Below are 15,090 nucleotides of genomic sequence, written 5' to 3'. Positions count from 1 at the left end.
GTTTTCCTCCCAACTGGTCGTTAGAACACAGATTAGAATTTATGTGTGGCTACTTAGAGAATGAACCAGCTGTAAGAATGCGATCGGTCATTCACGATTGCCACAGTGAGGGTGAATTTTACCATGCCTTCCTCTCAGCATATTGGTCTCAAGCTACACAAGACCGTGTAAAACATAACATCATAATGATGAAACACTTCGAACAATCTGAATTTTCCAGTCTTGTGAAATATTTTGAAGACATGTTGCACAAGAATCAATACCTGTCAAACCCATACAGCCCCTCAGAACTCATCCGCATTTGCTTAATAAAACTGCCTAAACATTTACGACATATTATTTTAGCAGGACGTTGCAAAGACGACATTGAAGCTTTTCAGGGACTGTTACAAGAATTAGAAATTGACACTGACAATCGCGGAACACGAAACCAGGAACACAACAATTACAGGTCACATCCGTCGCAAATCCGCGATGAAAGAAGTAATAACTGGACACGACAAGGGTATTCTCACAACACAAATCGTGACCAAAATAGACAACACCCGTATGACAACCGTTGGCAGAGTAGTAATAACTACAGGGAAAGATCACCTCTCCGTGGTAATGACTATCACAGAGACAATCAGAGAAACAGACAATATGGGAACCAAAATAAATATTATCAGGGGAGACAGAATAACTTTAGACGCAACGGTCCAGCGCGCAGTTTCGATTCAGGGAGAAATTCTCCACCACGTGACCGACAAGAAAGAAACTATGGCATCTACCGACATGACGACAGACGATATGATCGTAATGATAGACCTGAACTGCATCAGAACTGGCGGGATTCAAACAGAGCAGGGCCCTCTCGTCACGGTGAATTTGTAGAAGTTAGGTCTCCAAATCCCAATAACGACGCGCGCCAACAAAGAGACAATAGGCAATGACTCACACCGCTAGCAGCCACAAAACGTTCTTATGACACTAACGACGCAGCTGCCGTAGCTAGTAATTACGTAAAAATGGAAGATATTAGGGACATCTTACTCCAAGAACACGACGTAAAACATAACAACGTTGCATATCCTGTGATTTGCATTACAGTAAATGACGTAAAATTTACGGCAGTACTTGACTCTGGCAGTCCAATTTCAGTAATCAGTGAAACAGCCTTTAGCAAATACAACAAATCGAACGATTGCCCCACACTTCCGTTACGTAAGATTAAATTACAAGGTGCAATCTTTGGAAAAAGTGTAGAGGTACGCCAACAAACCAACCTAGAATTCTTTTGTCAAAGCCACAGCTTCTCTATAAACTTTCTTATTGTTCCATTATTGTCGACGGAAATTATATTGGGAGTAGACTTTTTGAATGAATACAAAGCAATCTTAAGCTTTCACGATGCTGAAATAAGTTTAGAGAAAGAAGGTAAGTCAATAGCTTTGAAATTTGAAGACTGGCTCTCAAACCATGACGAGGAAATTAATCGGCTTTACCTTCTGTTAGACAACAGTTCGGACTTTTCTACGGAACTAGACACTAACAATCACTCTGCAAGTACTGACAGGGATGATATCGACGGCGCATTTGACATTAATAAGTTAATTCAGAATAAAATTCAAACAATTGAGAATTGTAATGACACTGATAGGCAGGACCTTTTTGAGATTTTACAAGCACATTCCACAGTTTTTACTCATAAAACAGGAACAATCAAGGGATTTCAATACCAATTTCGTGTTCGTGAGCATACTAAATTTTGTGTTAGACCATATGTAATTCCAGCACATTATAGGGACCGTGTTAGAACAGAAATACAATCTATGCTCGATGAGGGCATTATTGAGCCTGCAGTAAGCTCATACAACAATCCATTACATGTTGTTGAGAAGAAAAATGGATCGATCAGGCTTGTCTTAGATTCGAGACAAATCAATACGATCATTATTCCTGAAACAGACAGGCCGCAAACGTTAGAAGAACTTCTTCAAAATTTTAATGGTGTAAAAGTGTTGTCTTCGATTGATCTCAGATCCAGCTTTTATCAGATCGAACTTCATCCAGAATGTAGAAAATACACAGCTTTCCTTTGTTTCGGCGTTTGTTATCAGTTTCGGAAACTTCCTTTTGGTTTGAACATTTCTTCGGCAGCATTCATTCGTGGGTTAAATTCCATATTACCTGAGTTCTTAAAACGTCACATCACCTTGTATGTGGACGATATTCTGATAGCAGAAGCTTCATGGGAACAACATAATCGCATCCTCAACAGTTTGTTACGTATTTTTGCAGAATCTGGAATTACAGTTAACTTGGAAAAGTCTGAATTCGGTAGGACAAAGGTGAAGTTTTTGGGACATATTATTTCTTCTGAAGGGATTCAGCCGGATCCTGAAAAGTTAGAAGCAATCAGAGCCATTCCAGTTCCATCCACAAAAAGACAAGTCCGCAGTTTTCTAGGTCTCGTAAATTTTTACCGTCGTTTTCTGAATATGCAAATTCTTGTTACACCAAAACTTTGTTCTCTCACTGGAAAAAATACTATTTGGAACTGGGACGAACAAGCACAATGGGAATTCAATTCTTTGAAAGAAGCGTTACTTCACGCGCCAATCTTAGCTCATCCAGATCTGTCACAAGATTTCTGCCTTAGCACGGATTCTTCTAAAGTCGGTCTTGGTGCCCATTTATTTCAAGAAGCCATAGAAAATGACACTACCATTCAGAAAACCATTGCTTTTGCTAGCCGAGTGCTAACCAAATCTGAAAAAAATTATTCCGTTACTGAATTAGAAGCTTTAACTATCGTTTGGGCATTTAACAAATTCCGTTTCTTTCTTTCTGGTAAGCACGTAAAAGTATACAGTGATCATCGTGCATTACAATTTCTTATGTCTTCAAAATTAAATCATGACAGGTTAAAACGTTGGGCATTGTTTCTGCAAGAATTCCGCTTCACAATAGTCTACATTCCCGGCAAGGAGAACATTGTTGCGGACGCACTGTCACGCGCACCGGCTGGGCTTGTGAAAAGTACCACAGAAGGCAACCTCGAGAAAAATTTCAGTATTCTTTACATTCAGAAAGTCGCCTTTGAAAACTTCATCACCACATCTTTAAAGGACATTGCTCATGAACAAGATAAAGATCCGATTTGGAAAGACATCAAGAGCAAATGGCATGAAAAGACACACACACAGATTCGGCATTATTACTGGTTAGAAACAACATACTCTTCAAACGCTGCACTGTTGATGACAAGCTATGGGTACTTTGCATTCCAGACGATTTTGTTAATAAGCTCATTTGGTACATTCATTTCAGCTACGCACATTTTGGCCCACGAAAATGTTATCATATTCTTCTAACGACTTGTTATTTTAACAATATGGAAAAGCGAATTCGAAGAGTCTTGTCTATTTGTAAACTTTGTCAAAAGGCGAAACCATCTACTGTCTCACATCGTGCTCCGTTGTTTCCTATCATTCCTTCTAAATTAAAAGAATTTGCTGCTGTTGATCTCTTGGGACCGCTTGTCAGAACATCTAATGGATTTTCGTACGTTCTAGTCGCTGTTGAACTTACTTCAAAATTTGTTTCTTTCACTCCGTTACGTAAAGCCACTGGACGGTCTGTATCCAACGCCTTTGTTAAAAATTTCTTACGTGAAGTTGGACACGTTAGTAAAGTCATTTCAGATAACGGACCGCAATTCAGATCTGCTGTTTGGTCACGCATGCTTCGCAACCATAAAATCAAACCTGTTTTTATTTCATTGTACTCACCACATTGTAACCCGTCTGAACGGATTATGAAAGAAATCAATAAGCTTTGCAGACTTTATTGTCACAGAAAGCATCAGCATTGGGACAGATATTTACACTTATTTCAAAATGTGCTGAATGAAATGCCTCATGATTCCACTGCTTTACCACCTACTCTTGTACTAAAGAATGAAGAACCACCGAACAGAATCAGAGAGCTTGTACCTTTCCCAAATACACGTAAACTTCGACACAAAGACATAATTGATTTGGCTCTTAAAAATATAAAATCTGCAGCAGACAAAAGGAGAAAACTACACGGTAAAGCAAATACAAAGAAATTGTATATTGGTCAGAAAGTTCTCATTAAAGCTCATTCATTGTCACATAAGAAGAAACACTTGAGTCACAAATTCTTTCTAGTTTACAATGGACCTTACAGAATCCGACGTATACCACATGATAATTGCGTTGAAGTTGAAACTCTGCGTACTAGGAAGAGTAAAGGTTTACACCACATTTCACATGTAAAACCGTTTATTGAAAGATAATCTGCTTTTTAACTTTGTCATTGCCATAAAACTTTTCGCTTCACATTACTAATATGCATTGTCAGACTTAGAATCTGTTAACATACAACAATGTTTGAAGTTAAATATCCAATCAAGAAGCAAGAGAACTTTTTTAAACAGAAATGACGAATGCATTGTTATAGTGAACAGACGACACAGTGCTGTATTTGTACATTCTTGCTTGTTAGTTGCACGATTACGTAACGACTATCAGGCTTACATACTTAGGACACATACTATATTGGTACTGCTAATGAGATTTTAATGCAACATTTTGGTTTACTTGAAAATACATTCTGGGTTTAAAGTACTTTCTGTGAGATACCAGAGGACACAGTGGTTAGTTTATGTGACAGCTACACGATGTTATCACGACGCTACTAATGAGTGACAATTCACAATGTTGCTTTTGCAGTGTATCTGTTTTATATCTGCACAGTTTTCTGAATTCTTCTTGGAAGAAAAAACATGAAACTTCCTGGCAGATTAAAACTGTGTGCCCGACCGAGACTCGAACTCGGGACCTTTGCCTTTCGCGGGCAAGTGCTCTACCATCTGAGCTACCGAAGCACGACTCACGCCCGGTACTCACAGCTTTACTTCTGCCAGTATCTCGTCTCCTACCTTCCAAACTTTACAGAAGCTCTCCTGCGAACCTTGCAGAACTAGCACTCCTGAAAGAAAACACCTGGAGAACAAGCCATTAGGGTGTGCCTTTCATCGCTAATGCGACACCCTCGTTACTTGAAAACATATGATTACTCGCACTTTGTGCTAATTGCTGAAATACTTATGAATTGATGGGAAATATTCGTACATCTGCACACCTGATTATGACAAGTGTCTTTCTATGAGAGTTGAGAGCTACTGACTTACGAAATGCCACATGACTATTGAATGATGTTTTTATGCTTTGGTTTGCGTAATTGCTTATTTCACTTGATATCTGGTTTCCAGCTGTGTTGCAGCATTGCTTTTATAAAATAAAATGCATTTGCTAATGTGAACACTTTCTGTCAACAGATCTATTAAATAATTATTTTATGATCCACATTCTTTAAAAAAGGAGCACTTGGAAAGGAAAGAACAATAAGAAGGAACTAGTAACTGCATACATAATATTCTTTTCAAGTACATGGTAATATTTCTTTTACAATAAGTTGTTGTGGTGCACCACTTTAGTTACATAGATATTAAGATGTGAATATACATTTCCCTTATCTGCATTGTTGTTTTTACTGTATTATTTTTTCTGCTTGAGCTATGTCATGTTTAGATATAAGTTATTGCATTTGCTGTTGCTGTTTGCCAGGCATAGTGCTACTAAATTTCACATTACATTACTCTGTTAAGCCAGTTTTACAACTGATTTTTTTGTTGCTGCTCATTGGCTCATATTAGTTGTAATTTTGCATTTTATCTGTTAATTTAGATTTACTGTAGCTTGCTTTGCAATTTTCCAATTTTTTGGTCATTGCTGTTTGTGTTACTTATTTTGTGCTGCTGCATTGCCTCGTCCCTTAGTTTAGCATCTGAGCTCAGTAGATTTAAGTTAGCTTAAGAGGGGGTAGCCTCTAAGAGAATGAGTTGCGATGAATTGGAAGAAATGCATTGAGAAAACAGGTTTAGGTAGGATTTTCTTGGAAATAAATGATGAGGTAAGATAATGGAAAATAAAAATGAGGTAAGAAACGTGTGAACATATAAACACAGAAAGCATGCTTAGTTAGAATTTTTTTTGGTGGAAACAAAGGATGAAATAAGAGGAAAGATATATGAAGTTTTGGGTTGGACTGCAGTACCAAATGTTACACTGAAAACGAACCCTGTCCTTTCCTATTGGTGTTATCCCACTATGAGTTTGTGTACCCTTGAGTATTTGTTTTCTTCCTGTCTCTGTGTAGTTTCATAGAATTTTTTCTTCTTTTAATATTAAGCTACATTCACTATGATGAGGAATACTGTTATCCTCAAATATAATTGGCATTAATAATATATTATTTACTTTGTAAAGATATTAGACATTATTCATTCTGTTTAAATGCTCATGTGTGAAGTTGATGTTTCGCAAGTTATTCTGATCTTCTATGTATGTACTCATGTCATAATTCCACTGATGTATATGTTTATTTCTATTCTTTTGTAAAGCCCCTATTACTACAAATGTTATCTGTATTATTATGTTTTTAATGATGTATTTTGTACCTTTGTTATTGTATTCTTATGTTATAAAATTGTAATTGTCACCAGTTCATGATATTATTAACTTGTTAGTTACATTTCACTGCACACGTTTCTGTTGGTCATAGTATATGGATAATATGTGAGAAGTTGGGACTGTGAGTGTTTGCACGTGTGTTAATAACTCAGCAAGGGACTGGATAACAGCATTGCTGGATCTAAGGACAATTCCAGAAACTTTGTGAGTGCACAAGTGGTGGTTTATGGACTTGCTATATTCTCCGCAAGACTCTTCGATGGTGAATGTGCACCTGCACAATCGCAACAGATGGCTGCTGGCCATTTCTACAAGGACTGCAGTGGGTCTGCACCTCTGGTGGCCCACCAATACCACAATCTCTACCAGGACTACAGTGGGTCTGCTCTGTGATGACCTACCTAGCAATATTCTTCCAAACTACGACTGACTCTGCTGTGGGTTTGCTCTGTTGTGGCCCATTACCTGCATGCATGTCGAGAGTCAGCACTGTCTTTCCATTGGAAGGACAACACTACTTCTTCAAGACTGCATGGAAATCCACTACTTCTGTGTGCATTTTCTTTTACTGCTCAGACTTTGAGAAAAACACTGCTATTCTCCTGTTATGTACGATCAGGACTGTCTTTATGGACTGTGAGACAATTTTAGCTTTTGACCAAGATTGTATCAATAAGTGTGTGCATTTGATTTCTTTGTTATTGTAATTATGAAAAGAAAAATTTTTGTCAAATCTGTATTGGCCAGTGCCCAACACCATTTGTAAAAATTTTTTGTGGGGAGCATGGGGGCTATGTAAGTAGGCTGTTTATGTTTTCTCAGGCTGTTTATGTTTTCTCTATGTAAGTAGGCTGTTTATGTTTTCTTATTGGCAACGTTACGTAGCGCTCAATATGAAAATCACTGGCTGTGCTGTGTGCAGTCTGTGGCTAGTTTGCATTGTTGTCTGCCATTGTAGTGTTGGGCAGCGGCAGCTGGATGTGAACAGCGCGTAGCGTTGCGCAGTTGGAGGTGAGCCGCCAGCAGTGGTGGATGTGGGGAGAGAGATGGCGGAGTTTTGTAATTTGTCATGAACTGCTATATTTATATATGATGATATCAAGGTAAATACATTGTTTGTTCTCTATTAATATCTTTCATTTGCTAACTATCCCTATCAGTAGTTAGTGCCTTCCATAGTTTGAATCTTTTATTTAGCTGGCAGTAGTGGCGCTCGCTGTATTGCAGTAGCTTGAGCAGCGAAGATTTTTGTGAGGTAAGTGATTTGTGAAAGGTATAGGTTAATGTTAGTCAGGGCCCATTCTTTTGTACGAATTATTGAAAGTCAGATTGCGTTGCGCTAACAAAATATTCTGTGTCAGGTTAAGCACAGTCATGTAGAAATGTTCAAAGGGGAAGTTTCAATTTAACGTTTCCTATAAATGAAAGGAAAAATATCTCTTTTGTTTGGAAAAGAGACTCGTCTTCTATCTGCGATTGTATTGAAATATCATTTTACTTTCCAGGTGCTTTATGAATTTAGCTGTGTCACGTACCCGTTCTTGGAAATGTTACTTTTGTATTACAAGAGAGAGAGAGAGAGAGAGAGAGAGAGAGAGAGAGAGAGAGACGTTGGATTTGTACAGTAAAGTACAGTGCAGCGAGCCGGGGCGAGGCGAGGTGAGACGTCAGCGGTGACCGGTCATGCTCGGTTATCCGCGTGTCCGGAATCCGGACAACAGACATGGGGCGAGTACGTGACCGAGCCGAGTCGTATGGGGCCGGACACGAGCTGCTCGGTCCCCCCGTCAACAGGCGAGCAGTGACCGGTCAAACACTGAGCGTTGCAGCACTCTATACTTAACCACTGCTCGAATCTCGATTTTTTTCGTTTTCGTAAATCACTACGCAGGAGCAACAACAGACTTACGTCACCGCCACAGCTCTCTTTCAGGAGCACTGGCGTGGCACGTGTTAACAGGCAACATCCAATGAATATGACGTGAACAACTCGTTGCGCTAGCGCTGCCTTCTCGTGGTGATTCCGAGAACTTTTCAAACCACCCTCGTACCGCAAACAGTCACAACATGGTCTCCAACCTGTTTCTAGTATCTTCTCTGAACACAAAACAGGATAACAATCGAAATGTGAAGTGGAGAACGCAAACACACAAAAACGCTACAAGTTCCCACTAGAAGAAGCCGAATTTTTGTCTTGTACAAGGCCTCCCCAAGCCCTCGTCGTTATTTAACACAACATTCAGTTAATTGATGCTCCAGGTACTGATGTGAGTTCAAATGGTTCAAATGGCTCTAAGCACTATGGGACTTAACATCTGATCAGTCCCCTAGACTTAGAAGTACTTAAACCTAACTAACCTGAGAACATCACACACATCGATGCCCGAGGCAGGATTCGAACCTGCGACCGGAGCAACAGCGCGGTTCCCGACTGAAGCGCCTAGAACCGCTCGGCCACAGCGTAGGCTACTGATGGGAGTCCTCGGTCCCTCCAGCAAACGATTACTCCTTAAATCTCTCACTTTCTCACGAAAACCGGAGAACAACTTTGTTTACGATTAAGAATCACCCACTCTCGACTTCATATGCCCAATATGTAAAACTTCATTAGCTCCGTCCAACACGGCCTACGAGATTCGCCCTGCCCTTGCGATGGCTGCCGTCTGACAGCCCGAATTCGCGATCACCAAATCGCTTCACGAAATTTTGTAACATATCAGCCTTGCAGCCAATCAGGAAAAAAAACGTAGGCATTTTAATGTTCCATTTCGTGCTTCCTCTAAAACGGTGTGTCTAAATTCCCTTGTGCAGCGTGTGTGAGCCAGGGGCGGGTCAAGGTTCGATCTGTGTTGGCTCTGCTCAGTCCTTCTCGAAAGTACTGGGAACAGTGCGACATTTCATTGAGAACTGCGCTGTGACATTTTCCGGTCGGCACAACTCTCTTTATTTCGACAAAATCGTGGTGTCAGCACTTTTATTACCTTGTGCTATTTGTTCGTGTTATGGAGGGCGTTCACAGGTCCCATGGTTGTATACACAAAAAGAGGCGGCCTGGCGAAATATCGTTACAAGCCTTTAAAGATGAATGGTAATGGCAAAATAGAGGAATGAGAATTCTCAGTATATATTATGCAGTCGTATAAGCGAAGGGTATTGGAAATTTGCTATGAAACGACTTTATAATAGCATGAAGAAAGAATTTAAAGATTTAGTTGGCAAAGAAAGAGCAATAAGTAACAACTATGGACAGACGGCATTCTTTGTTGTGCAGTTAAAAAGGCACCTTGGGCTAAATTTGCAGGCATGAAGCACGTGAACGAATTGGTGTTACAAACATTTCTAAAGTCGCTTGCATCATTCCGCTCTCAGTTGCAACAGTTTTCGATGGACCTGTAAAAAAACTGTGTAGACTTAATATATTACTACAAAGAATGTTGGTCAACTCAAGAAGAATGCCTGGAATGACTTTTCGATTGCATTGCACACCTCGCATTTTAAATGGACTTGACTGCACATTATCGATAGTAAGAGAATGCAAGGACAGATACAACTTATTTAGATTTGTTGGGGATGCATTTAAAGAGAAATTCGCGTTATACGAGGTACGCAGTCTGACAAACACAAAGCAGTTCCAGAAGCTCAATGGTGTTAAAAAAAATGGCTCTGAGCACTATGGGACCTAACATCTGAGGTCATCAGTGCCCTAGAACTTAGAACTACTTAAACCTAACTAACCTAAGGACATCACACACATCCATGCCCGAGGCAGGATTCGATCCTGCGACCGTAGCAGCCGCGCGATTCCGGACTGCGCGCCTAGAGCCGCTAGAAATGGTGTTACAGAAAACGCGAGTTCTGAAGAAGCCATTGTGCCCTTGAAAGAATTACAAGGAAACTTTTCTACACAATTTGAGGACGCTGCCAGTCCTACATGTGTTTTCCAGCTGTTTTCGAGATCGTCTGCCGTTTCAGTTGAAAGCGCCGTTGTGCATGTGTAGAGGTAACTCACTGATGTGCAAGGTAATTCCCATTATAAAGACAAATTCCATTAACGTTAACACTGTCCCGGACATCTAAATTGCTTTCCTCAGAAAAAGTTTGCACGTCTCTATAATGAAGTTGCAAAAGTGTTACAATATTTCGGTCAACAAATATCTGTTGAAGGTATTTTTTTATTATGAAGCTAAATAAGTCACGATTACGTGGCGACATGAGTGCGAAACTCTGAAACTGTCTGTGTCTGTCCGTATGGCGACAGGTTTTACCAGATAAAAAGTATATGTCTTCAGCGCGCGAAAAATAATTAAACACTACTGAAAATTTGTATTGTTTGTGGCTATGTTGCTGACGAGGGAAACTGCCCATCCCACACCTGTCGGATTTCGTTGTAAGATGGCCCACTGTAATGCCCGTCAAAAACTGAACACAGATCAGGTATGAGAACAGGAAGAGGGTGTACTGAAATGTGAAAAAAAAAGCAAAATAGAAACAGTGACCAGTTCAAGTTGTAGACGTGCAACATGGAGCATACTTGCATAGCTACGACAGCATGGTACTGGACTGCGAAGAGGGAGATCGGTGTTCAAATCTCGCTCGTCTCATTATTTCTTTTCTCAAAATGATGAAACGTCCGTTCAGTTACTGACGTGTCTGTTCGCTGTATTCAGATTTCTGTCTGTGTCGCGGTGTAGCGTCCGTTTGCAACAGTGAGGTGTAAGAAAGGGACCTCCAGACGTACTTACCGTCTATTTGTTCTACACAAGTGCACAAGTTCTACATCTACATCTATATCCATACTCCGCAAGCCGCCTGACGGTGTGTGGCAGATGGTACCTTGAGCATATCTATCGGTTCTCCCTTCTGTTCCAGTCTCGTATTGTTGGTGGAAAGTAGGATTGTCGGTATGCCTCTGTGTGGGCTCTAATCTCTCTGATTTTATCCTCATGGTCTCTTCGTGAGATATACGTAGGAGGGAGCAATATACTGCTTGACTCTTCGGTGAAGGTATGTTCTCGAAACTTTAACAAAAGCCCGTACCGAGCTATTGAGCGTCTCTCTTGCGGAGTCTTCCACTGGAGTTTATCTATCATCTCCGTAACGCTTTCGCGATTACTAAATGATCCTGTAACGAAGCGCGCTGCTCTCCGTTGGATCTTCTCTATCTCTTCTATCAAACCTATCTCGTACGGAACCCACACCGGTGAGCAGTATTCAAGCAGTGGGCGAACAAGCGTACTGTAACGTACTTCCTTTGTTTTCGGACTGCATTTCCTTAGGATTCTTCCAATGAATCTCAGTCTGGCATCTGCTTTACCGACGATTAATTTTATATGGTCATTCCGTTTTAAATCACTCCTAATGCCCACTTTCAGATAATTTGTGGAATTAACTGCTTTCAGTTGCTGACCTCCTATATTGTAGCTAAATGACAAAGGATCTTTCTTTCTATGTATTCGCAGCACATTACACTTGTCTGCATTGAGAATGAGTTGTCATTCCCTGCACCATGCGTCAATTTGTTGCAGATCCTCCTGCATTGCAGTACAATTTTTCCTTGTTACAACCTCTTGATATACTACAGCATCATCTGCAAAAAGCCTCAGTGAACTTCCGATGTTATCCATAAGGTCATTTATATATATTGTGAATAGCAACGGTCCTACGACACTGCCCTCTTATGACTCTTGCGTTCCGTTCTGGAAGTTCTGACTTTTGAATTCCATTGTTGTAACATAGTTCACACCCGCTTATTGATTGTTTTCATTTCTGTGAAAGGTCGACGTGGTATCTCGCCCTCTATCACTATTCATCCCGTATACTTGCAATGTTAATATATACTTACACATGACATATTCTATAACCAATGTATAATGTTACAATTACCAAAACTTATCCTTTTTTTTTTAGTCATAAGTCTTCTGACTGGTTTGATGCGGCCCGCTACGAATTTGTCTCCTGTGCCGACCTCTTTATCTCATAGTAGCACTTGCAACCTATGTCCTCAATTATTTGCTGGAGTACACCTGTCTCCGTCTTCCTCTACAGTCTTTATCCTCTACAGCTCCCTCTAGTACCATAGACGTCATTCCCTCATGTCTTATGAATGTCTTCCTATCCTTTCCCTCCACCTTGTCAGTGTTTTCCACATATTCCTTTCCTCTCCGATTCTGCGCAGAACCTCCTCGTACCTTACCTTATTAGTCGACCTAGTTTTCAACATGCTTCTGTACGACCAGCTCAGATGCTTCTATTCTCTTCTGTTCCAGTTTTCGCACTGCCCATGTTTCACAACCATACAGTGCTGTGCTCCAAACGTACATTTTCAGAAATTTCTTCTTCAAATTAAGGCCTGTGTTTGATACTAGTAGACTTCTCTTGGCCAGGAATGCCCATTGTGCCAGTGCTAGTCTGCTTTCGATGTTCTCCGTCATCGGTTATTTTACTGCCTAGATAGCAGAATTCCTTAACTTCATCTAACTTGTGACCATCAACCGTGATGTTAAGCTTCTCGCTCTTCTCATTTCTGCTACTTCTCATTACATTTCTCTTTCTTCGATTTACTCGCAATCCGTATTCTGTACCCATTACACTGTCCATCCCATTGAGCAGATCATGTACTTCTTCACTTTCACTCAGGATAGCAATGTCATCAGCGAATCGTATCATTGATATCCTTTCACCTTGAATTTTAATTCAATTCCTGAACCTTTCCTTTATTTCCATCACTGCTTCTTGGATGTTCAGATTGGACAGAAGGGGCGAAAGGCTACATCCCTGCCTTACGCTCTTTTTAATCCGAGCAGTTCGTTCTTGGTCGTCCATTTTTATCAAGCCCTGTTGGCTCTTGCACGTATTGTATATTACCCGTCTCTCCCTATAGCTTACCGCTATTTTTCTCGGAATTTCAAAGGCTACAGAAGGAGAAAAGACACGTCAACGACCGGATGGAAAGTTCATAATTTTGTGAAAAAGAAATTGGGGGCATAAGCGAGGTTTTAACACGTATCTACCTCTCTGCACTCCTACACACTACCACGCCAACGCCGTGGACCGTTATCTGTTTCTATTTTGCTTCTTTTTTCGCAGTTCTGTACACCCTCTTGCTGTGCTCGGTTTTTTACAGGCTAGCCAGTGGGATATCTTACTACTAAATGTGAGGGGGTTGCGATGGGTAGTCTCCCTTGTGAGAAATGTGAAATATAAAACCAAATCTCACGCAGTGCGGCTGCGTTGCCATTTATATGCGGCACGTTTGCAGTATCTCCGTCTTCACCCTCCTCGCGATCATGCAGAGTGGCGCGGCGCCAGGGAAACGTTTGAGGCCGGCTGAGCTCTAAGACACCCCTGCTGCAAAAGAACTTCTGAAAGTACTGCTTCCCGGCAGGACTTTTAGGAGTATCTGTGTCATGGACGCGCGAAAACAGCAGCCTTCAGGAATAAATCACCCTTAAAATCAGCTTTTAGACTCCATCACCCATTTAGGAGAACTAAGGAAAGACCGGAGCATCCTCTTGCGCAACCGGAAACTAGCCGAAGCAGCTACAGTAGCGAACAGGACTAGTGCACACACATGCGGCCAAGAAATGGTATGTTAGGTAGTGTAGTGATGAAGTAGAAGAAGAATGAAAAGAAGACTGGTAATGCGGAACTGCATAGAAAAATAAAGAAAAATTCTAGTCTTGTCCTCTGGTGTTCACTTAATCTGGAGATCCGTAATTGTCGGCGAATGTCATCAGTTCCGTGCCAACATCTCTCCTAGCTTAAAGCGGTTTGCAACCAGTGCGTTTCGTTGCGCCGAGCTGATGCATCTCACGTGAAAACAAGAACTGCTTCATCCTAGCGTTTTTGCTCTCAGCAGCTATAAGGACATAACCCTCGAGTTGTTGAGAAACGTGCTTCGTCTAATTGCATGCCGGCATCTCGTTAGTGGCGTTGTCACACTGACAGATCACGTTCCTCTTGTCTTCTTTCACGTTAACAGCTACTTCCGCCGCTACCTAGTACAACGAGCCAACATGATCTCATTCTACGTGCCACACTTTCAGCTGGACCGTGAAATGGCTTCCACATTATTCCATAGTTCTTAATTGCTAGGAAAATCTCATAAACAATTTCAAGAACATATGCGTACAGTTAAATGTTAATTGCTCATAAACGCTGTATTCCACTGGATTGAAGAAGCTTTCAGTAACCTTGTTGTACACAATTTCTGCGGATCTTCTAAGTAAATGGTATCTCAAAGGTTTTGCGAGTCAAGGGCGGGTATCATTTGAATATGTGCACCAGGGTTGTTGATTAGAACATAAATACATAGAAAACGGACCATCTTTGCCGTGAGAAGCTATGAAAATCACAATCAATCACGGGACAATTCAGTACTGTACAGAAGCTGTCATTTTCCTCTTCATGGTTAAACGGTAACTGTTTACAACGTACCAAAGTGGTGTGCGTGAATTCAAGATGAACACATTGATAAAGGACACTACAAAACCGGGAAACAGCCACAAACTGTCCTACAAAAGCCATCTAATGGTCAGCGCATACCGCC

This window comes from Schistocerca piceifrons, chromosome 1, assembly GCF_021461385.2.
Source record: "Schistocerca piceifrons isolate TAMUIC-IGC-003096 chromosome 1, iqSchPice1.1, whole genome shotgun sequence".
NCBI lineage: Eukaryota > Metazoa > Arthropoda > Insecta > Orthoptera > Acrididae > Schistocerca > Schistocerca piceifrons.
The sequence above is the reverse complement of the archived record's forward strand: the minus strand, read 5'-3'. Positions refer to the sequence as shown.